The sequence below is a fragment of the Tamandua tetradactyla genome, chromosome 23 (assembly GCF_023851605.1).
Source record: "Tamandua tetradactyla isolate mTamTet1 chromosome 23, mTamTet1.pri, whole genome shotgun sequence".
NCBI lineage: Eukaryota > Metazoa > Chordata > Mammalia > Pilosa > Myrmecophagidae > Tamandua > Tamandua tetradactyla.
Genome location: NC_135349.1, coordinates 34,402,276 through 34,424,399, shown reverse-complemented (window position 1 = coordinate 34,424,399; position 22,124 = coordinate 34,402,276). Strand labels below are relative to the sequence as shown.

Sequence of the window (22,124 nt, the reverse complement as noted above, 5' to 3'; positions counted from 1 at the left end):
CATAAAGGTCATCCTAGGTATGTTTCTGATCATTATTCATCAGTGCTTGGCACCTGGGGAATGACAGGGGAATGACAGTGGAATGGAATGACAGGGGAATGACAGTGGAATGACAGGGGACCACTGGGGATGGGGATGTAAGGGAAACTGGACGAAGAAGGATATGGTGGGGCAGAGAAGGTACTCGCCCCTCCAAGAACACCTCAAAGATGGCAGAATTCCCTTTAAAGCCAAGTGTTTTGGTTTGCTATTGTTGCCAGAAATATAATATGCCAGAAATGGGTTGGCTTTTATAAAGGGAATTTATTAAGTTACAAGTTTACAGGTCTAAGACCATAAAAATGTCTGAGCTAAGGCATCTGGAGAAAGAAACCTTGACTCAAGAAAGGCCGATGACATCAGGGGTTTCTCTGTCAGCTAGAAAGGCACATGGTGACATCTGCTAGCTTCCTCTCCCAGCTTCTCCTTTCAAACAGCGTCCCTGGGGGCGTTTTCTTTCTGCTTCTCCAAAGATCTCTGTCTGTATCAGCTCTGAGCTTCTTCCAAAATGTTTGCCTCTTAAAGGACTCCAGTAAGAGGATTAAGACCCACTTTGAATGGACGGAAACACATCTTCATGGAAACCATCTGATCAAAAGTTCCCACCCACAACTGAGTGGGTATCATCTCCATGGAAACAACCCAACCAAAGCTTCTACCATAAGCAATAGGTCTGCCCCCACAAATGTGGATCAGGTTGTAAAGAACAGGGTTTTTCTGGGGTTCACAACAGCCTCAAATCAGCACACCAAGAAAACCTTTTATACAAAGGTAAGTCAGTTGAGGTTGATTGATTGCCTGGTGAGTGTTGAGTGCCTGGATGCCTGAACCTTGGGTAGAAGAGCTGGGAAATCTCCAGGCTTTGTCTGTGAGGCAGTCTCTCTAATTCATGAGATCATCAAGTTCTTTCTAAAATTTAACACATTGTTTCTGAAAGTCCAGTCTTTTGTGTATCACCTTCATGATTTGTTTTTATACATATACATTTTTATTTATTGCGTGATTTATTGAAATCCACTCATATATTTAAACACATTTACTTAAAAGTGAAACTTTATATTGCCATCCTAAATGAGACTCTTCATCATTTGCCAGAAATAGAAACTAGTCATGAAAACAAAAGCTGTGAAAATCAAGCAATGCAGTTTAATTCCAGCTAGAGCCTATTACCTGTGCCACATTCTGTCTGAGGTGGTCTCTCTCTTCTTTAAAGAGGGAGCTCAAAAACCGTTAGAAGGTGTTAAAGACATTCTAGCACCCAACTAAGACTTTCTCCAAGATAGATTCAGAAGACTTGAGTAGAATTAGAAAGGGAAGATATTTTCTAATGATGTGCCTGGATGGTATTTGAAATTGTGTCCAGGTGTCACCTAATTGTTTTTGTTGTTGCTATTGTGTTTAACCACAATTTGTACATATCCCACACTTAGAGAAATGCTGACTTACCTACCTAGATTCCTCTTGTTTTTATGTCTTTATATTATTTTATCATGTTTTCTCCTTATGGCCCATCAACAGCTTGGAAGAGATTGGCTGACATTACAGAGTCTGGGTGGATTAAAAAGCTGTGATTCCAATTTTAATTGCAAATTGATGGGGAATCATGGGGAAAGTGAATGCAGATGAAGAGCCCAAGGAAAAGATCCAGCTATGCAATATTTTTAAATCTTTTCTCTGGATCATTTTTGCATAATTTGTACCTGGACTCTATGCTTGATAAATTCAATATCTGCTCTCTAAGATATTACTTAAAGACCAACCCAAAGCTTCTGTACACTTCCAATTTTAATGACCCATTAAAGCCTTTGTTTATGCTCTTTTAAAAATAAACAATAACAATTGTGACTTGGATGAATCTCAAAGGTGTTAAGTTGAGTGAAAGAAAGATTACATACTGTACACTCCACTTATATGACATTCTCAAACAGACAAAGCTGAAATGATGGAGAACAGATCAGTGATTGCCAGAGCTTAGGGCGCAGATGAGGGTCTGACTATAAAGTGACACTATGAAGATCTTTTTTAGTGGGGAAGGGGATGGAAGTGACCAGCATTCTGATTGTGCTGGTGGTTACATGAATCTATATATCTGTTAAAAGTCATAGAACTGGGCACTAACTAAAAAAAATCTATTTTACTACATAATACTATAAAATAAAATATTAAAAATGTTAAAAAATTAAAAATGTAAAACTTCCCATGATTATAGAGCCCCGTCTGACTCAGCTACTGATGGACAACCTGCACTCCTCAGTAGAAGGTGATTTCCAGTTCTCAAAGAGACCCAGCCCATCAATCTTTAGAGTTCACAAGTCTCCCTAAATTCCATCTTTATTCTGAATCCTTATTGGAATTCTTATTCTCCTTGTTGGAAGAAAGAATGTGGGTGGCTTCTGAACGTTTTCCATACCACACCAACCTCCTTAAATGGTGCTTGGGTCTGAGGATAAAGGCTGGAAAGATTCCATTGCGCTCTTGATGGTGCAGTGGCCAGTGATGTGTCCAGCCAGGCTTCCACCTGAAGGTCTGAGGTCAGGACCAGGGGAGGCAGCAGTGGGAAATTCATCTCACTCTCGGAGGCCTGTTGGTGGATAAGATCTGACTGGGATAAGGGATGAAGGAAAGATAGTTCACAAGCCATAGTGGAAGAGGAACCTGGGAATTTCCCCCAAGCAGAACAATTTACAATTTACTAGCAGCACGCAAGACCTTCTTACCACTAGATACCCTAAAGACTGAGTGTGAGGCATCTCCCCTGCTCACCCCATCCTCCAACTCTGAGCTAATCCAGCAGATGCAAAAGCCTCCATAATGCACCTCCTTCAGCCAGAGCACACCCAAGAGCTGGGGAAGAATGTCTGTGCTGTGCTAGAGATGCCCACAGTCTACTTCCTCTCAATCCTCCTTACAGAGCCTGCATTCCTCAGAGTCTCACACTTCATGAGGCTTCACTCCCCAGCCGCTGCTAAAGCCAATCTTCTTCTCTCTTCCCATGCCATCTGGAATGGGACAGGGACCGAACAGAGACCTCGCCTGTATTGCTTGCACTTTGTAGTCAGAGGGCACCCCTGTAACTCCGCACAAATCCCGTCTTTTATTTGGGTTAGTTTGAATGTGTTTCTTTCCCTTAGATGACTTAAGGTGGTTAACTCGGGCGGTAGTATCTCACCTTAATTAGGCGGTTGTGCTGAAGCCGCCAGAGATAGAGGCAGGAACGTTGAGTGTTGCCAGCCTGGGGGTGAGGGTGATAATTGAGTCCATGGAAGTGGCTTCAATAACCCAGCAGCACGTATAACTGAACAAGGAGGCCATGGTGTGGGTGTGACATGGAAGTAAATAAATGCACTGATGAGGAGGGGTCGAGGCGGCTGCAGTTGCACGTATAAGCCAGGGTAGAGCAGAAGGAGATGCCCCGGACTTGGTCGGGGTATCGACCCCTCCGGCACCTACTGTTCTGTGCTAACCCCTGAGGAAAGATACTTTATATTTCCCAACTTGGTCATCTACCCTTGGATATTGGACTATTTGGATTCTTCTAGGGCCAACTTTGGTTATTTATATTTACTTATTTCAAAAATAGTGATAATGGTAATCAAGACCCATGAGATCTGTTACTGCCATCGTTATCAGCATACACTTTTAGTTTTTATGATTATAAGAATAATTACTCTTGAAGTCTATATGTAAGTAAATAGACAAAGATGCATCCATCGGTGGAATTCTGCATGGCAGAAAGAAAGAAAAATATGCACTGATATGGAAAGTTCTTCAAAATATACTGTTTGGTTAATTAAAAAAGCAAGGTGAAGAACATATGATATGCTTTCTTTTGTATAAGGGAGTATTAAATATTCAAATTGTCGTAGGTATTCATAAACAAATTCTGGAAAGATACACAAGAAGCTAATAACAGTGGTTTCCTGGGGAAGATGAAATTGGGTGGATGGAGGGCAGGGGAAAGAGGGAGATTTATGTTTCATGAGCTCTGTGAATATACTACTTCTTTGAAAAATTAAATATAAATTAAAACATGCATTATGAAAAAATTAGGGAACTGATAAAAGAATAAAAGGTCCTACAAAATTATACTCCCAGTTGAAACTGCTGTTAGAAATTTGCTTTTGGCCATTCCAGACAAATCATGTGCATGCTCAACTATCACGTATTTTATATACTATTTTCTAATTTTCAATTTCATTTAACAATATAGCGTGACTATTTTTCCATGACAGTATGTATGGATCTACAGAATCATTTCCAGTGCTAATAGCTTGTTTTTTGTATGATATACTATTATCTATTTAACCAAAGCTCCCATGATGAACATTTAGATTGTTCATTACTTTTTGCTATGTAACAGTAAAAGAATAGCAGCAAATATTTTGTCCAGTTTTTTCTTCAGAATAAATTTTTTGCACAGAAGTTTTTGGGTTTGAGAACAAGTGTGCTAACAAAAGGAAAAGAAAAGTGTTTTTGCTCGAAATTGCCAGTTTGCCTCTTACCTCTTAGCCAAAATGACAGATATTCCTACTCCATCAATAGTACAGCGAAGGGCTTTCCTACAACTTTGTCAATGCTGACTATTAACTACCTATTTAATCTTTACCAATCTAATGCATGCAAAAGATTTCCTTTTAATGTAAAAAATTTTGTTAGCCATTTAAAATGTTTATTGCCAATTTGTATTTCTTTTCTGAATTTTTTACTATTGGAGATTTTTCTTTATATACTTATGCTTAAGAGAGATATTCAGTGATTCATGACAGTCACTGAAGGTATACTTTCAGACTTGTAGTGTTATATTGTTTCAGATATGTTTCTCGTGAATACAATTTGCCTGGGTTTTATATTGCTATCCATCTGAAAATGTTATTTTTCAATAGGAAAGTTTAAATTTTTATGCATTATGATTATTGACATGTTTGGACTTCTCCCCTATCATTTATTTAGTGCATTTTCTTTATTTCTTTTTTCTTCCTCTACTGATCTCTGTTGAATTGGCAGAACTCTCATTTTTCCTCTCCCTTCTCCCTCTATTGTTACTAAGTTATACAAGCTATTTTTGTGCTTCTAATATTTACTCTCCTGTCTGTGAGCAAAGACTGTGTTCTTTAGAGTAGCATAGATTGCCAGTGACTCCAAACTCCCTCTCCTGCTGTCCATATCACAGCTGTCCAGTATTTACTCCACTTGTTATTTGTTGTTGTTGTTATTTGAATTTTTGTTAAAATGACGTGTACATAGTGTAATCAGTTGAATGGTATCACAAGGCTTGTTACAAAACCAGCAGCCACTACCTGACTTCCCTGGTATTTCGAGTTTGCTTCTTAGCGGCAACCAACTTCAATTCTTCTTCCCTGTATTACCAAATAAAAATGTCTATATAGCTATTTCTTTTAAATCACAAAAAGAATAATCTTGGAAGTTAAAAAGTGCACTTCGCAATTACTCGTTAAAAGAAGAGTTCCCAAACTGTAGAAAATAGCAATCACGTATACAATACTTAATGAGACTAGTCAGGTGGAGCCAAAACTCTATGCAGCAGCAACATGACATTTTTGTTAAATGAAGAAAATGAATTGACTAAGTATTCAACCCAAATGGTTAGAAGAATGATAAGCAAACATCAGGGGAAAAAAAGGAAGAGTACTTGGAAAGATAAAAACAGAAATGAATGAATCAAGGAAGAGAGTAATATTATTATTTTTTAAAATCCAAGAATTGATTCTTTGAAAAATCAGTAATACAATCATCTGTAGTATCTAATCAAGAAAGAAGATAACACAAGTAAACAAAATTAGGAATCAGAAAGAAGATATAATCATAGTCCAGATTTTTAAATATATTCAAAGGGCTCAAGGATCTTTATAATGCTGAGAAAGGATGAGATAAACATAGCATTTTATCCTCATAAAACACGCAATACATATTAAGGATGTTTTCTTAGCACGAATTTAAAAATAAATTTCAAGCTAATAGAAACATAACACCCTGAGCTGATATTGGTGCCTCCTTCCCCCAAACTCTGCTGATAAATCACAGAGGTGCTAGCTAAAATGTAACAAATAAGAGCAATCAACTTAGTTGAGAACTAGGGAGAGAAATCTGCAGGGGGTCACAAAGAATGAGAATAGAGTGGTGAGTGGTATCTGCTATTGCTGAGGAGTTTACTTCTAAGTAATTATTATTAAATCATTTTACATAATGTATTTCTTATTTCAAATATTACACTTCATATTGTACTTAAACTTCATTGCCATAGTAACAGCATAAGTCTTTGCTTACCTTTCTTTGTCCATTAATTTATTTCTTTTGTTATTTCTTTGTTTTTATTTCTCTCTCAGTTGATGGGCTTTTATGAACAACTTTTTTTTTTCCTACTAATGTTTTACCTCAAGCAGGTTTAAGAAAATCTTTATGCTTTTCTCACACACGAGCAATAATTTGGATGAATTTAATTTTTTTGGACAAAATCTTTTCTCTAAAACCTCTGTAAATGTGCTTCTATTGTCTTTGGGTATTTTGTGTGGCAGAGGAGAAGTTTGGTGTCAACTTGATTTTTTTTCCTTTGTAGGGAACCTGTTTTCCCTTTCTGGTTGGGTATCTAGTTTTTCTTTATTGTTTATATTAACACATTTAATCAGGATACGTTTAGGTGCATTAATTTACCTAGCTACTTAGTAGCACTACTATTCTGATTAATGGCATTTACCTCAGCAATTTATCTGGGTTTTCCATCAAATGCTTATTAAACTTTACAGATTTGCCCTCTGTGGTTCTTATCTCTTTTCTCCATCCTGTTTTATTTCCGTTGCCTATGAATTCTGGAAGCATTTCTTGAACTGTTTTATTCACTGATCTGTGGTTTGAAGTGTGACAACCGGGATTCCATCTGTAGTGTAGGTTTTGATTCACCAATCGTGTTATTCTTTTCCACGCAGCCGTTAACTGACTTTGGCTTGCTCCCTCTCCACAGAGCCATGTTTTCTTGACTCATGTCGGGAACGCAGCTAACGATTTTCTAATGTTCATTCTGTTTCATGCAGCAACTCTTTCATATAGGTAACATTGCTCTTATTCCCTGCACTGATTTCTTGAACTGCTTTATCTTTCCATAAATCTAGTGACCTTTCTCCTTTCTCCATAGGAGTAAACAGGTGGCCTGTTTTTCAGAGGGTGGATTTAAGATGCATTTGAACAGAAACTGCATGAACCCATTTTTCACTCTGTCAGGTCTTGATCAAAGGGTGAAATTTAAAATTTTTCTTTATTACTTCAAAGACTCAACCTCCTGGGAGAAGAAGAAAGGGAACCAAAAGAGTCATGAAGTTTTGCCTTTGTGGTAAATGAATTTCATCCCCAGGATTGTTATGGTAACTAGACGTTAATTGGTGTGCTAGAGTCTTCCAAAGATCTGAGATCCACCCCACCCCTACCCCCCGGGGAAGACCCTACTTTGATTCTTTCAATTGCAATGAAATGGCAACTGCAGGAGGCCCCAAGAGACGGAGCCTCGAGCCTCCAGACAAGGGCACTTACTCCCATTTTATTCCCTGTTAATCACAATGCATGGATTAGCCAGGTGCTACCCAGGTAGCCTTCCAATTTGTGCCAGGGCAGGTGCCACTCACTCAGCAATGGGGGAAGATGGCAGAGGGTTTTGCTTGCAGCCTGCAACCCTGTTTCTACAAGCCTGATAAATATCTGCCTCAAAGTGGGTTGGTTGGTAGGAGTTGGGGAGAGGAGGCAGAGAATGGGAGGGAGCAGAGAAAGCCCATTGTTTTACTCAAGGTCACAATTGTAAGTCCATTGTGACATCCTGTTGCAAATGCTTCAAAATCTTAATTGACATTGATTTTCCCTAATTTTTTATGCAAACAGGTATCAAAAGAACAAAAGATCATGCTTTCGATTTTACCAAAGTTGGTAAGTAGATCTCTAAAGAAGTCTCTGCAGATGGTACAGAATTCCCTCTCTCATTGCTGAGAAGTGAGCTCTTTGATGGACAATAGTACTAAGAAGCATACAACATAGTGCTTATGAGCAGGCAGTCTGGAGCCAGACTGCGCTGGGTCCAACTCTTGGCTCCTTTACTAACTAGCTGTGTCCCTTGGACAAGTTACTTCACTGTTCTGTACCTGATTCTCCCATGCACAGTATGGGTAATAATGGTACTGGCTTGATAGAAATGATGTATAATATGGGCAGAGTGCTTAGAAGGAGGCATAGCCCATAGCAAATACTATATAGGAGTTTTCTACTCTTATATCATCATCATCATCAAACATTTAGGCCACACTTTGCTATTAATTTCATTTACTCTTATTAGTAGCCAGGGCTTTCAGATCCTATAAAGTAATTTTCTAAAGATTCTCCTATAATTCTGGGCAGTAGCCCAATTATCTGTAAAACTGTCTTCCCTTTCTCCTTTGAGTCACCTATTAGAAGAATGGCCCTCTTTACTTGGCACAGACATTCATGCCAAGATTCTACTATAGATAAGTTCTTTGTAGGACCTTTGCTCCTTATAGTCTTTGATACCTGGAAAATCCTCAAGACAGTAGTCATGTTGAAATTTACAACCCCTCCACCAACTGTCCTCCAGCTGGTCTTTCCTAGATGCTTCTCTTCTGAATTCAGGGATGCTCAGTGGATCCTACTGAAGTCTTCCCCCATACTCATAGGTAAGCTGGTTCATCCCCGACTTTGATTCACATGTTGATGGGGTCTTCCCTTGGTCTGGTCTTATCTTCATTATATCTTATTTTAAAATACTTGAAACTCCTGGATGTGAATTCAAATCTCCTACAGTTTCTGGTGCTGACCCAGATTTCTGTTTCTGTCTCTTTTGTTTGTTTGTTTGTTTGTCATTAACTAAAAGGATGAGGGAGATGGGGCAGGTGCAAGTAGCCCTTCTTTGACTAAAACCAGCATTCTGATCATTTTACCTTCTGGAACTACTAGATTTCTTTGCAATTTTTCTTGTAGGTTCTGGATTTTAAATCTATAGCTTGCTTTCTTCTCCTTCCTTCTGTTGCTGTTTGGATTTTCTGTGCTCTCCAGGGGAATAGCATCCTCTCTTGAGTGGAATAGTAGTTGGCTCTTCTTTCTAGAGTTCCTGATATCATAACCTCTCCCTAGCTTGATACATACCTGTATTTATTTGAATTAAATGAGCTATTGGCATTTTAAAAAACTTTATATTGTAGTAACATACATTCAACTCAAAATTTCTTATTTTAACCACTTTCAAGTATACCATTCAGTGGTATGTATTACATACAGTATTGTGCTACCAACACCAATTTCCACTACCCAACTTTTTCATCACCTCAAACAGAGGCTCCACATCCATTAAACAATAACTCCTGAAGTCTCTGGTAACCTTTAATCTTCTCTCTGTCTCTATGAAATTTCATATTCTAGATATGTTATAGATGTAGTAAGATCATACAATATTTGTCTTTTTATATCTGGCTCATTTCACTCAATATGAAGTCTTCAAGATTCATTGTGTATATTGGCATTCTCAATCTTACCATATGTCTGAGTTTAAAGTTCCCTCACACAGAGCTGGAGACAAGAGCTTAATACAGGTAGTTCATTTAGGAGGTGATTTCAAAAAAGCAGGAATGATGAAGTGGGGAGAGGGACACAGCTCAAGAACAAATGCATTATTGATTTGATCATCACTGTGGTGAGTGGAACCCAATCCTGCTGGAGAATCTGAGAAATTTTAAGGAATCATGTAGAAAGAATCTCAGAATTGTCCCTCTATGGGACCTGTTGGTTGAGGGTCTCTTCAAGGGGTGTTTACTTACTCATGCTTCTGGGCTGCCCAGGGTGAAAGAAAAGCAAGCACCTTCAGCCTTGGATAAAGCCCTGAGACAGGGTGGTAGAGACTCAACAGGTACTTAAGAAGGAATGTTGTTAAGGTTCACAGGAACCAGCAACAAAGCTGTAGCTGGAATCCAAAGTGAGTTAAGGGGAGTGAAAAGGGGTGCAAAATATATCCACTACATATTTCAATGCGCTCTCACTCATGAACTCATAAGAAAGTTATGCTATCCAGCTGTCTTCTCTTCCAGAGTCTTTTCTCTGGAAACTGATACAGAGAATTCTTAAGAACTGAGAACTAAGCATCTGCCACCAGGGATCTAATTTGCTGTTCAATTAGTTGTCACTGCTGCTAACTCAGCAGTGACCTTCATGTCCTCTAGTTTTTCAGGTTGAACTTGGTCTAGAAAGAGGGGCCGGCAGGTCACGTTCTCAGTCCCATCTTGGTCTCTTGACTTATAGGTATCTATCAGACCTTAGTTTGCTATGAGCCCTTCAGACCAAGCATTCTCCTTTAAGAATGGGATACCTGGAGGCACATCCACAGAGGCCAGTCATATCCGGGGCTCTGCCATCCCTCTGTGCCCTGTCAGTGTTGACCTTGGAAGGGTGGGTAATAGCCAAGCCCTATAGTAGACTAATGACATCATCCTGGTTCTCCCAAGGGAAGTAAGTGATGCTCAGGGGTCCTGTGCCATGAGGGAAGGACATCTTTGTCCAATAAAAGCCCTGGTCTGGAGCCAAGAAACCCATGTTCCAGCATACTTATCAACCTTACCTTTGTCCTTAGGTGAATGACTTATGTGTTCTTGGTGTCAGTTTCTTCATTGGTAGAATTAGAGAGTTAAAGTAGATTTATGTATCCTGAGTGGAGAACGTGTCATGAGTAAGAGGGTTTAGGTGATACCCGAGGTGAGTTGTGATGATATGCAGTCATAGCATTTGCTTATCAAAGCACATTATAAGAGCACAATTCTCTTTTCATTTCTCATTCTCTCATTCTGAATGAGTCAAGGGCACAGTCTCAGTTTGGTGTTAGGCTTTTATCAACTCTAACACTTTCTAACTCTTGCAGCACTACTAATTAGAGTTTAGTCTTTTTTTTTCTACTGTATTTATCTTTACAATTACCTATTGCCTGTGGCAATGGATACTTATTTTCCATTTGTGGTTCTAACCACATTTTAGAAAAAAATTAAAATAGATTTATATAAGTAAAAAAGTAGATTTTAAAGAAATCTTTAAAAAAGATTTCTTTAAAAATCTTTAAAAGTAAATAAGGTGATAAATAAAGTAAATAACAGTGAAAGAACCCGGCCAGAATTATGGGGTTTGTGTGTGAATGAATGAGTCTGGAGAAACGTGCTTTAAAGATCCTCAGCCTGCCTTTAGGATCTCTTTGAACAAAAATCCATTGTGCAGTTAGGGCTCAAGATTCACTATTCCATGGCGCAGGATTTTGAATGATCCATTTTGGATTCCTTCGGAATATTTCCGTAGCTGACCCCAAGCACCCTTCAATGCAACCTTGTGTCAGAGTGGCCTTTTTGGCAGTTGATGGAAGCCTCCTTCCTACAACAGCTGCAGAATGAGTCCTTAAAAATCATAAACCACAAATTGCCTTTTTGGCTGCTTTGATGTCCTTGTGTAGTCCAATCCAGGTGTGTTGTAGCTGAATAGTTTGGGCCAGAGTTCTAACTACGAAGACAATCATTGTGAAAAGTTATCGATTAGGTGTCCACAGCTGCTAGAAATCAGCAAAGGATGCTTCTGGAGCTGCATTTATGAAAGGGGAGAGGTCAGAGAGAAGGGCAAGTATGCGATTGTTTGAGGAGACAATTTGTTTAAAGGGCAATGGTGTGTGACGGAAGGCAGCCTCTGAAAAGTCAGTTCTTTCTCATGGCAAAAAGTGGTGTGGGTTTGTACAGGTGTGCGCTAACCCTACTACCTCTTGCAAAAATCTAACAGCCTGGGATGGCATTCCGAGGATGCGATTTCTTCCTAGGAAATACTGCCTTGGGGCCAGCGATGCTGATCTTTTGTCACCACCCAGTCCCAGCACTGTACAGCCATGATCACCCTGCCCCACACTTCACTGCATAGCTCAGCTTACACAGCACAAGCCCATCTGTAAACTGCACCAAATTGTGATTAACATGGTGCATCTTTGCATTGCCCTTGCCACCCCTGTAGAAGACATTCCTTCACTGCTTTGCACAACTTTAAGCCCCTGAGCATCACCGCTAAATGGAGCAAGCATGGTCCGTGGCTGCAATCTCTGGGCCTAGAACAGTGCCTGGCACACAGTGAGATTGATAAGTATTTGTTGAATGAATGGATGCATGTTTGCACCACATGAACAGTGCAGAACTTGGCAAAGCTCTCAGGCATCCGTTGAAAGCACATTCGACTGTTGACTCATAGCTGAAAATGTATGAAAGAATGAAAAGCTTCTCAGGAAATCTGGAAGGAGCTTTTGATAAGAACAAAAGTCTAAGTAGTGAAGGAGGAGTATAGCAATGTTCTTCCCTGCCTATCGATGTAGAATAACTAATTCTGAATGGCATGTCAATCACATTTGATATATTAAATCCTACCTTAGAGAAGCATTTCTCAGCATTGTTTTCTTCTTGGCCCAAAAGTTGCTGCATAAGTAAGTTCTGTAAATTATGTGACGTTTTCTCTCCTGGGTGTCAGTAACTCCACTCTTTCTCTTCAACTCAAGACATCCTATTGTTTACCTCTTTAAATGACCCATTCTCCGCTCCTTCACCCAAAGATTGGGCTATGCCTCCACTTGCCACGCCTGCTAGTTAGAATTAATGTCTTAGATGCTGCTTATCCTCATTTTGGTTATACATTTTTCTGAGACTATGATAAAAGTTACCTACCCTACCAATTTATAAATGCATGCATTTTGCAGAGAATTCATTTTATTGCAACTGAAATCAATTGCTTCCAAATCATGCAATATGAATGTGAACTTTACAAACAGGTATGTCTTTTTCACCTCAGCTTTTTAAAATGTGAAAGTAAATGGTCGTTTTCTGTAAGAAAAAAAAATAAAGCCAAAGCTGTGCCAAATAAGACAAAATGTTACCTTTAACTTGACTTGAAAGGAGATTTCAGTGATTGCGCTGCTGCTGTTTTGCTTGCACAAGAAGCTGAAATTGCAGTGCGGTGTGCATGTCATCTCTGACATCAAATCGATCTTGACTTTTGGCTTTGACGACAATGAGCACCTGACTTACAAAGGTAAGTAGAAGCAAATGGAATCAGAGATTCCATGGGTTAGCTTTTCCCAATGAGGTTGGCCTCGTGTCAAAGAGTGCAAGATTTCTCTAAGACTCCTTAAGTTGAATTCATGCCACATTATTTCCTTTGTACTCGTGTCAGGGAGGTCACATCGAGCCCAGTCTGTGAATTCTTTGCTTGGCAAAAAAAAAAAAACAAAAAACTCCATTATTTCAGTGATGTCTCCTACTTTTGCAATTACCAAAGGAGCGCACAAAACAGAAATTTTTTGATGGTGTCAGGGTGCATATAAAAGGTATAAATGAGCTACAGCCTGCACTGGGAGGCAGCAGAAATTTTATCCAGTTGCATGCTAATGAAAACGACGTAGTTATCAATTCCTCCATGACCTGCCACACGCTGTTAGAATAAACATTGGTTGTTCTGGGATGGATGACGACATTCTACAGAGGCACAACTTAAATTTCTTCCTCTGCTCCAAACCACAAGCCAGCTTAAAAGCCTCACTGACTTCTCTCCTTCCACTGCTTGGGAAGCTATCCATTCTACTTATATTCTTTTAGTGGTTATCCTTATCATTTTAACTTATCTTACCCAAGTCTAGAATTTATAGGTGTTTTACCTTCTTCCCGAATAATACAAGAACTTCTACATACTAATTCCTACCATCACCCCCATTCACCATGCTATTAGCAAACACACCTTAGTTTATACCCTCTCAAATCCTGTGATCATTACTTCCTTTTTAAAAAAACTGTAGATATCTTTGTACATTTATCCCAGAGGTTTCCTAATTCCTTTGCACCATTGCCTCTTTTACCTACTTGCTGCTTCTGAGCTCAGTTGCCTTCTACTAAAGTATGCCCTTTAGTAGTTTTTTCCACTGGTAAATTCTGTCTTTCTTTCTTCCTGAAGATGTCTCTATTTTGCCTCCCCCTCTCAATTAATGATTTAGCTCAGTTGCAGAATTCTAGATGTGCAGTTATTTTCCCTAAGTTCTAGAAGATACAATTCTAGTATCTTCTGGACTTTCTTATTTTTGTTGAGAAATCTGCTCTGAATCTAATTGTCTTTCCTTTATATGTTATCTGGCTTCCCCCCACCACCGGTTTGCTTTTTTTTTTTTTTTTTTTTTTTTTTTAAAGGAAAGACAGAGAGAAGGAAGGAAGGATAGAAGGAAGGAAGGAAGGAAGAAAGGGAAACATTTTTAAACATTTTCTTGTTTTATTGTATTCTGTTTCTCCGTTTTTGTTACATGGGCTGGGGCCGGGAATCGAACCGAGGTCCTCCGGCATAGCAGGCAAGCACTTTGCCCGCTGAGCCACCGCGGCCCGCCCGCCGGTTTGCTTTTTAATATATCTTTGGTGTTTCACCATGATGTATCTAAGTATGGATTTATTTATTTTTTTTTTCAGAATCCATTTTGCATCCTAAGTCTTTTATCAATTCTGGAAAATTCTCAGCCATTGTTTCTTTAAGTATTTCCTTCTCAGTTCTCTCAAGTTTCTCCTTCTGAAGCCTCCTACTAGACACATGTTGCACCTTCTAATTCACTCCCTCTATTTCTTAATGTTCTTCCCTGTTTTTCTTCTTTAATTTCTCTGTACTGTACTATGTAAAATTTACTTACCTATGCCGTGTAACTCTTCCTTGGAGCTTAACTTTAGTGACTATATTTTCCATCTGCTTGGGAGTGGTTGTTGGTGGTTTCTTTTTGTATTTTTGCTTGTTATTTTTTTGCTAATATCCAGTTTTTTTCTTTATCAGAGAAGTTGTGGGTTTACAGAACAATCATGCATAAAATACAAGATTCCCTTATACTGCCTTATTATTAACACCTTGCATTGATGGGGAATGTTCGTAACAATTGACGATAGCACATTTTTTCTTGTATGCTGTATGGTGGGGGTAACATTTCATTCTTTTTCCATGCGAGTATCTCCTTATTGCAGCACCATTTGCTGAATTTTTGTTTATTTGGTTTCTTGTTTGTTTGTTGGCTTGTTTGTTTGGGAAGTGCATGAGCCAGTAATCAAACCTGCATCTCCCGCATGGCAGGTGAGAATTCTACCACTGAACTACCCTTGCACCCCATAGCACATTTTTATAATTGGACTATTAACTATAGATCATGGTTTCATTTAAGGTTTGCTGTTTGTGTTCCCGTGGCATCTTTAAAAAAAATTTTATTCTGGTACCAAATGTACAATCCAACATTTCCCCTTTTAATCACATTCAGATACATATTTCGGCTCTGTGAATTGCCTTCACAATGTTGTGTTTCCATCACCACAACATTTCCATCATTCTAAATAGGAACCCTGTCCATTTTAAGCCTTAACTTTGCATTCCGTATCCCATCTTATCCCCTGGTAACCTAGATTCTAGGTTCTGACTCTTTTTGCTTATTCTAATTATTTCAAATCAGTGAGATCATATAATATTTTTCCTTTTGTGTTTGGCTTATTTCACTCAACTTGATGTCGTTAAGGTTCATCCATGTTGTCGCATGCACGAGGACTTCATTCCTTTTGCAGCTGAGTAACCTTCCATTCTATGTGTATACCACATTTTATTTATCCATTCGTTGGTTGATGGACACTTGGATTTTTTTTTTCTCATGGGCAGGCACCAGGAATCGAACCTGAGTATCAGGCATGCACTGAGCCATGCTTGCCTGCCCTGGGTATTTGTTTTTCAACAGAAAAGAACTCAACTTGGAAAAGCTTTTGACAACATTTGCCAAATTTGGATTTGCCTGTTTTTTTTTCCATAATGTGCTATTATTTCATTAGTGCTTCTATTTCTTTTGATCTCTTCCATAATTCTAAACAGACTTAGTTTCGAATTTCTTTTGTGTTGCATTATTATCTTATGATCTTTGGAAGATTTATTCCCCTTTTGTCATGTCTTCTTACTTTCCATTATCATGGATAATTTTCTGGCATGTTTTGTAAGATTTAAATGTCGAGCTCTTCTTAGCTAAGTTGTTGTTTCTGTGTGAGTGCTGTGTGGTCTCGGTGTGTTTCTACTGAGTGACTTCGTATGTGCTTTTGCTGCCCCGAGACACCTTTTTGTGTTAATTTCTTGCTTTGAGACTCCTGCCCCATGCTAAACACAAGCTTGGGATTTCAATTTTCAGAGACTTGACATTTCCTCCCAGAGTCCTGGGTAAAGACAAACTCGCTTACTGTTCCCCCTGGACCATTGGAAGTTTCTTTGGTTCTCCTCTCAGGACCACACCTGCAGGCCCTCTGGGGGCATCACACCTCCACCCATAAGGCCGATATATGGCTTATTATTTTTGTATTTTTAACTCATTGATGTATTTTTTATTGTAATATTTTATCCAACATTTCTATTAATAGGGAAATCCATATTAGCGAAGCCTACCTTCCTAAAGGACCTCATGATGTCTTCTTAATCATAGATATATTTGTTTGGCAGTGTGATAAGCAACTTAATAGGATGCTGAAGATAGCTTCTATGTTAAAATAAACTCAACTTTTGGTAAAGTTCCACTCTTTTCAGTCTGAGTTTTCTTCTCATTAACAAAAGACCCTTGTTGTCTGTTGTTATCTCAGAATGGACAGGCGTGAATTGCCCTTCAGATTGGTTGTTGCTTTGGGCCAAAACGCCCAGTCAATTCTTGCTGATATATTATTAATTGGTTTTGGACATTGATGCCCCCAGAACATCTCATGGCACATTTTCTGTCCTCCCACTTTTACTTGTCATATTCTTGATCTTACTTTTATCCTCATGTAAGCTTAGTGAGCTCTTGAACCCTGTCCCATAATTGTTTCATACCACCCCCAGTGCTAAACACACAGTTGGCAGTTAAAAAAAAATTTGTGTGTTTTATGGAAACTCATTTGTAATCAGAGATATTAAAATGAATACAATTTGAAATGTTATTTCACATCTACTAGACTAGCAAAAACGAGAAAACTGCTTTATGCCAACTGCTGGAGTGGATGAGAAGGTATAAAAATTCTCAAGCACTGCTGATGGGAAGGTTGACTGGTACAGCTCTGAATAGCAATTTGGTATTACTGTCAAATTAAACATATCAAACCCTAGTCAGTGTTCCATGCTTGGGCATATAGCCCCAAGACATTCTCACAAAGTTCCATCAAAAGACATGTCCAAGGAAAGTAATTGTGGTGTAGTTATGGTGGTAGGAAGTTGGAGATAATCTTGGGGTCCATCTCTAGGAAGGTGGGTGGGTAAAGGCAGAAATATGCACAGCATGGAGTCCTCTGCAGCCCTTAGAATCACAGATAAGATAACACAAAGCAACATGGACAGACCGTGAAAGCAGAGTGCTAAATGAAAAATGCAAGAAAGGAAATGGGATATTTGGTGCAATACCACTTATGCAAAATTTTTAAAACCTGTATGCAAAACAATATACATTTTGCAAGAACAGACTAGAGCAAAAAGATTCACACTAAATATACGGGAATGGATTGGCTATAGGATAGGCGAATGGAAGTGGGGAATGAGGATAAAGGTGGATACATTAATTAATAAATACATAAGAAAGGAGCCATGCATAGACTAACAATAATGGTATCCATGAAGGCACATGATTAACTCACAATATCTGATGATAAAAAGAAAAAGGAAGGACAAAATATAGAACAGAAAGTTCGTTCAATTGAAAGTCACATTTTCTCTTTAACCTCAAACCTGGTCAGCCTACCCTTGTGTGTTTTCTGGAATCCTGTAATTCTTATTGTAATATATGTCCTTTCCCTCCATCTAGCTGGTGAGCTCTTTAATTGCAGTGGTTCTGTTTTATTCATTGTTACATGGCAGCGATAAGATGGAGTTGATTTTGCTCTTCCATTTACTGACTGCGTGACTTCATCTTTCTGAGCTTCAGTTTCCCCATTTGGAAAACATGAATAAAAAGACCTCTGAGGTTGTTGCAAGGACTAAATGAGGACATATGCACTATGATTCTCAGTGCAGTGCATTTAGTAGATACTCAGTAAATGTTAGCATCTGCTCCTTGATCATATTTCCTATGCTCCCCAACACGATACAGGTGTTCAATCAGAATTTCTGTACATCAGCTTTAAAGCATCAGGATTGCTTCTGATTGTAGTTGTGAAATACATTCCTTTGAACACCTTTAGAAAACAATTCTCTATACTTTCATATCCGCCTCCACCATCCTACCCCCTGGCTCTGTTTCTCTGCGTTTGGTCTTGAGGACTCTGTGACTTATCACTCACCTTTCTCCCTGCTGGTCTCTCGGAGAAGTATTCGGTATATTCAAGTTGATTTCTCTCTCTCCCTTTTGTTCTCTGCTGTCTGCTAGAGAGACCATAGCTTAATGTGGGACTGTATGATTATCCCCATGCCTGCTGCAGAGTAAAGAAACACTGACACTGTACCACAGGCTGTGGTGATTTTCAGAGGCCTTTAGATTGATTGCATTCATCTTAGCAGCGGGTTATACATGCTATAAAATTATCCAGCTGCTTTCTAAAATCTTGCATTCAACCTGAGAGCCTTTCAAAGCTTTCTCATTTTGAACATTTTAAATCCAGCAGATTTGGACAATGCGACTGACTCACTGTGATTTGGACAAGTGTTTTTACCTCTCTCTGCCTTGTTTTTCTCATCTACGAAACGGGAATGATCTTCAGCATGGCATATCTAAACACCCAGAGGGATGTGAAGCATGCAATGTGCCCTAAATAGCATGCTTAACAGATATAATTCCACTCTTTGGCAATGCTCACTCTCCACCCGCTACAGGAAGGATGAGAAGACACCAGTGTTAGCTCACCACTGCCAGCCAACAAGAACTCACAGACGTATACACTTACTTCTTTAAAATAATCCTATCCTCCATGTCTTTAAAATAAGCCAGGCGTCCAAGAGTCTAAGAGTATACATTAAGGAACAGTTTCAAAAAAGCCTTTTATTGAAGTGTTTACTCTATGGAAATGTTAAGGCTCCTCTTCTATGTGTGGGGAGTATCCCATATTTTATTGTCCAGTTCTCATTCTAACTCTATTTAGGCAACTTCACTAGTCAGATTATATGAGGTTGTACTGCAGTAACAAATAACCCCCAAATCGATGGCTTAGCATAGCAAAGGTATTTCTTGCTCATGCTACATTTCCTTCAACTGTCAGCAGGGGACTTCTGCTCATCGTGGTCTCTTAGGGACCCAACCGAGAGAGGCTTCATTTCCATATGTGCTGCCAAGGTTTTCATAGCAGTCAAAGGGAATGTGGACAATCATTCACTGGCTCTTAACATTTCTGTCTGGAAGTGACTTCAGGAAAGGCTTGACTCAAGATACAAATGATACCTCCATGCTCGTCTCTCAGATCTGCTGCTTCTGGGTTATCGCCAATCCTCAGGTTCTCCTTGAGAGCCTCCGGAAGTCCTAGACTTCATTTCACCACAGCATCCAATTAAGCAAAAGAGAAAATGTCTCCTTGAATAGATCCCACACAAAGCCTGGGATTCCCAGGCTCACTGCCCTGGATTGGGTAATATAGCCATTCTGAAGTAAAATTTGTGACTAGGGGAATACAACACATTATTGATTTAATGTAGATAATCCCCACTCCTGGAGCATGCATGGTAGGGGAAAAAGGTTGCTGGATAAAATACATGATGCCCGATTAAATTTGAATTTCAGAAAAATGACACTATTTTTAGTATAAGCATATCCCAAATATTGCCTGGGACGTACTTACACTGAAAATTTATTCATTGTTTATCTGGGATTCAAAATTACCTGGCGATCCTGTATTTTTATTTGTCAAAATTGGCAATCTTATTTGCCACATTTAGGGAAAGAGTAGTTTCTCCAAAGCAAAATTGGAGTGTTCTATTACCAGAATTAGGGGTAATATCTACTGAACTACATAAATCACAATTTTTCCCTCTATTAACTATGCTAAAGCTAAATAGGTGTGGTGCTCCCCCCATCATATATATATATATGATATAGTCCTAAAATAGTACCTTGCAGTAGCATGGCACTGCTCCAATTATCTATTGCTTTCTATCAAATAACCCCAAAGCTCAGTTGCTTCAATAAATACTTTATTATTATCTTTCATGTTTCCATGGGTGAACTGGGTTCAAGTGGATGGCTCTTGCTTGGCATCTCTCAACTGGGTTTAAACATCAGCTGGGGCTGTAGTCATCTGAATGCTATGTTAGGCGAATGTGCAAGAAGGCTCACTCACATGGCTGGTGGTTGATGCTGGCTGTAAACCAGTGTGACTATGCATATCCTCTCCATTGGCTTCTCACAGGATGGTGGCTGAGTTCTTTGATGGCACATGCCAAGAGCACATATTCCAAGAGGTCCAGGTAGGACTGCAGGACTTCTAGAAGTCTCAGCACACTACCTCTGCCATCTTATATTGGTGAAGAAAGTCACAAAGTCCAGTCTAGGTTCAAGGGGAGTGGACTCAGACTCTACCTCTTATGCAAGGAGTGGCATGTGCATTCAGAGAGGGAGGGAATTGATGGCGCCATCTTGGAGACTACCAACCACATGTATTTTACATGTGTAATGTTATTTAACCTTCACATCAACTCTTTTAGGTAGAAACTGACTCAGCCCCATGTTATAGTTAAAGAAACCGGGTCTTAGTGGAGTCAAGGGACTTTCCCAAAGTTGAACAGCTAATAAGTGGCAAAGAGGATTAGAACACAGGTCTTTCTTTTCCAAATCCAATGTTATTTTTTTTCCCATTGCAAACAAGCAGACTCCTGGGTTTGAGAATAAAGATGAAAAACCATTCTCTTGAAAGAGAAAGTTCTCAAATATAATCCATGTTCTCCTGATTCATAGGCATTTCCCATCCTCTACTTGTTGCATTACATTCTCTTGGTCTCCTCTAGGATAATTTAAAATAAAGGGTAAATAACTTTTGAGATCAATATAATTATAAATCAATGATGGTATTGATAGCTATAATATATATATAGCTATAATAGTTTAAATTATTATTCCATAGATATCCATTCCCATCTCCCCTCCATTCTGGCATTATATAATTCCAACAACTGGGGTTGACTGGGTGGCATATTTTACCAAAAGGCATGTTAACTGATCAAAGGTTTGAAATGTGCTTGCACAACTGGGCTTGAACTTTGGTGTTTTGGCAGTCATCATAAGAAGAACATGAGCAGGTAGCCAGCTGGACCAAGAAGAATGCAAGACATGTAGAACAGACCTGGACTCAAATTGAAGCTTAAAGCCAAGCCCAGTTGAGCCCTGCCCAATCTCAGCCTAGACTAGTGGTTCTCAGTCAGGAGTGATTTTATGCACCAGGGAATATCCAGCAATGTCTGTAAACATTTTTGGTTGCTACAACTTGAAGGGAAATGCTATGGGCAGCTAGTGAATAGAAATCAAGGATGCTGATAAATATCCTAAAATGCACAGGACAGCCCCATGCCAGAGAACTATCTGGGCCAAAAGTTCAATGAAAGACCCTGGTATAGATTAGCAAACCCCCAGCCTATCTGCAGATGAGTCAACAAAAATAACTGATTGTTATTTGAAACTTCTGAGTTTTGAGAGAGGTTATTAATGCAGCATCATTGTGGTAATAAATGGCAGATAAATGGCAAGTGTGAGAACCATGTTTTATGATGCAACCTCAATAAATGGTTTCTCCCAGCTAAACTTTGCAATCTCCTTGCTGACTCTGGTCCCTAGTCATTTCCCCGGGCAAAAGTCTGCTCTGCAGATCAGCTCCAATTCTTACTAGTTCTTAGACCACCTGGGAGAAGAAGGTACTGCTTTAGACCCCCCAAATTCCTCCCTCGAGCTTCATGTCATCCTCTTTCTTGCCTCCTAAAATCCTTAATGACTCTCTGCCTTCCAAGGCCTGCCCCTTTCCCTCTCTGTCACATTCAATTTGTCTGAAAATTTTTGTCTGCCTGATTCTGAATTCTGGTCTTCTCCTGCAGAAAATTCAGACTTTCTCTCATCA

General features: G+C 39.2%; 2 protein-coding genes across 2 annotated transcripts in view; one reads left to right on the top strand and one right to left on the bottom strand.

Annotated features, from left to right (window-relative positions):
• The window catches only part of HS3ST2 (heparan sulfate-glucosamine 3-sulfotransferase 2), a 110,288-nt gene that overhangs the window by 14,919 nt on the left and 73,245 nt on the right, over positions 1-22,124 (top strand). The window lies entirely within an intron of this gene.
• Positions 2,363-22,124, bottom strand: part of LOC143667378 (uncharacterized) — a 183,188-nt gene continuing 163,426 nt past the window's right edge. Inside the window, exon 7 of the mRNA XM_077141561.1 lies at positions 2,363-2,641. The gene's annotated coding sequence lies outside the window, so the exon portion shown is untranslated. The remainder of the gene's footprint in view (positions 2,642-22,124) is intronic.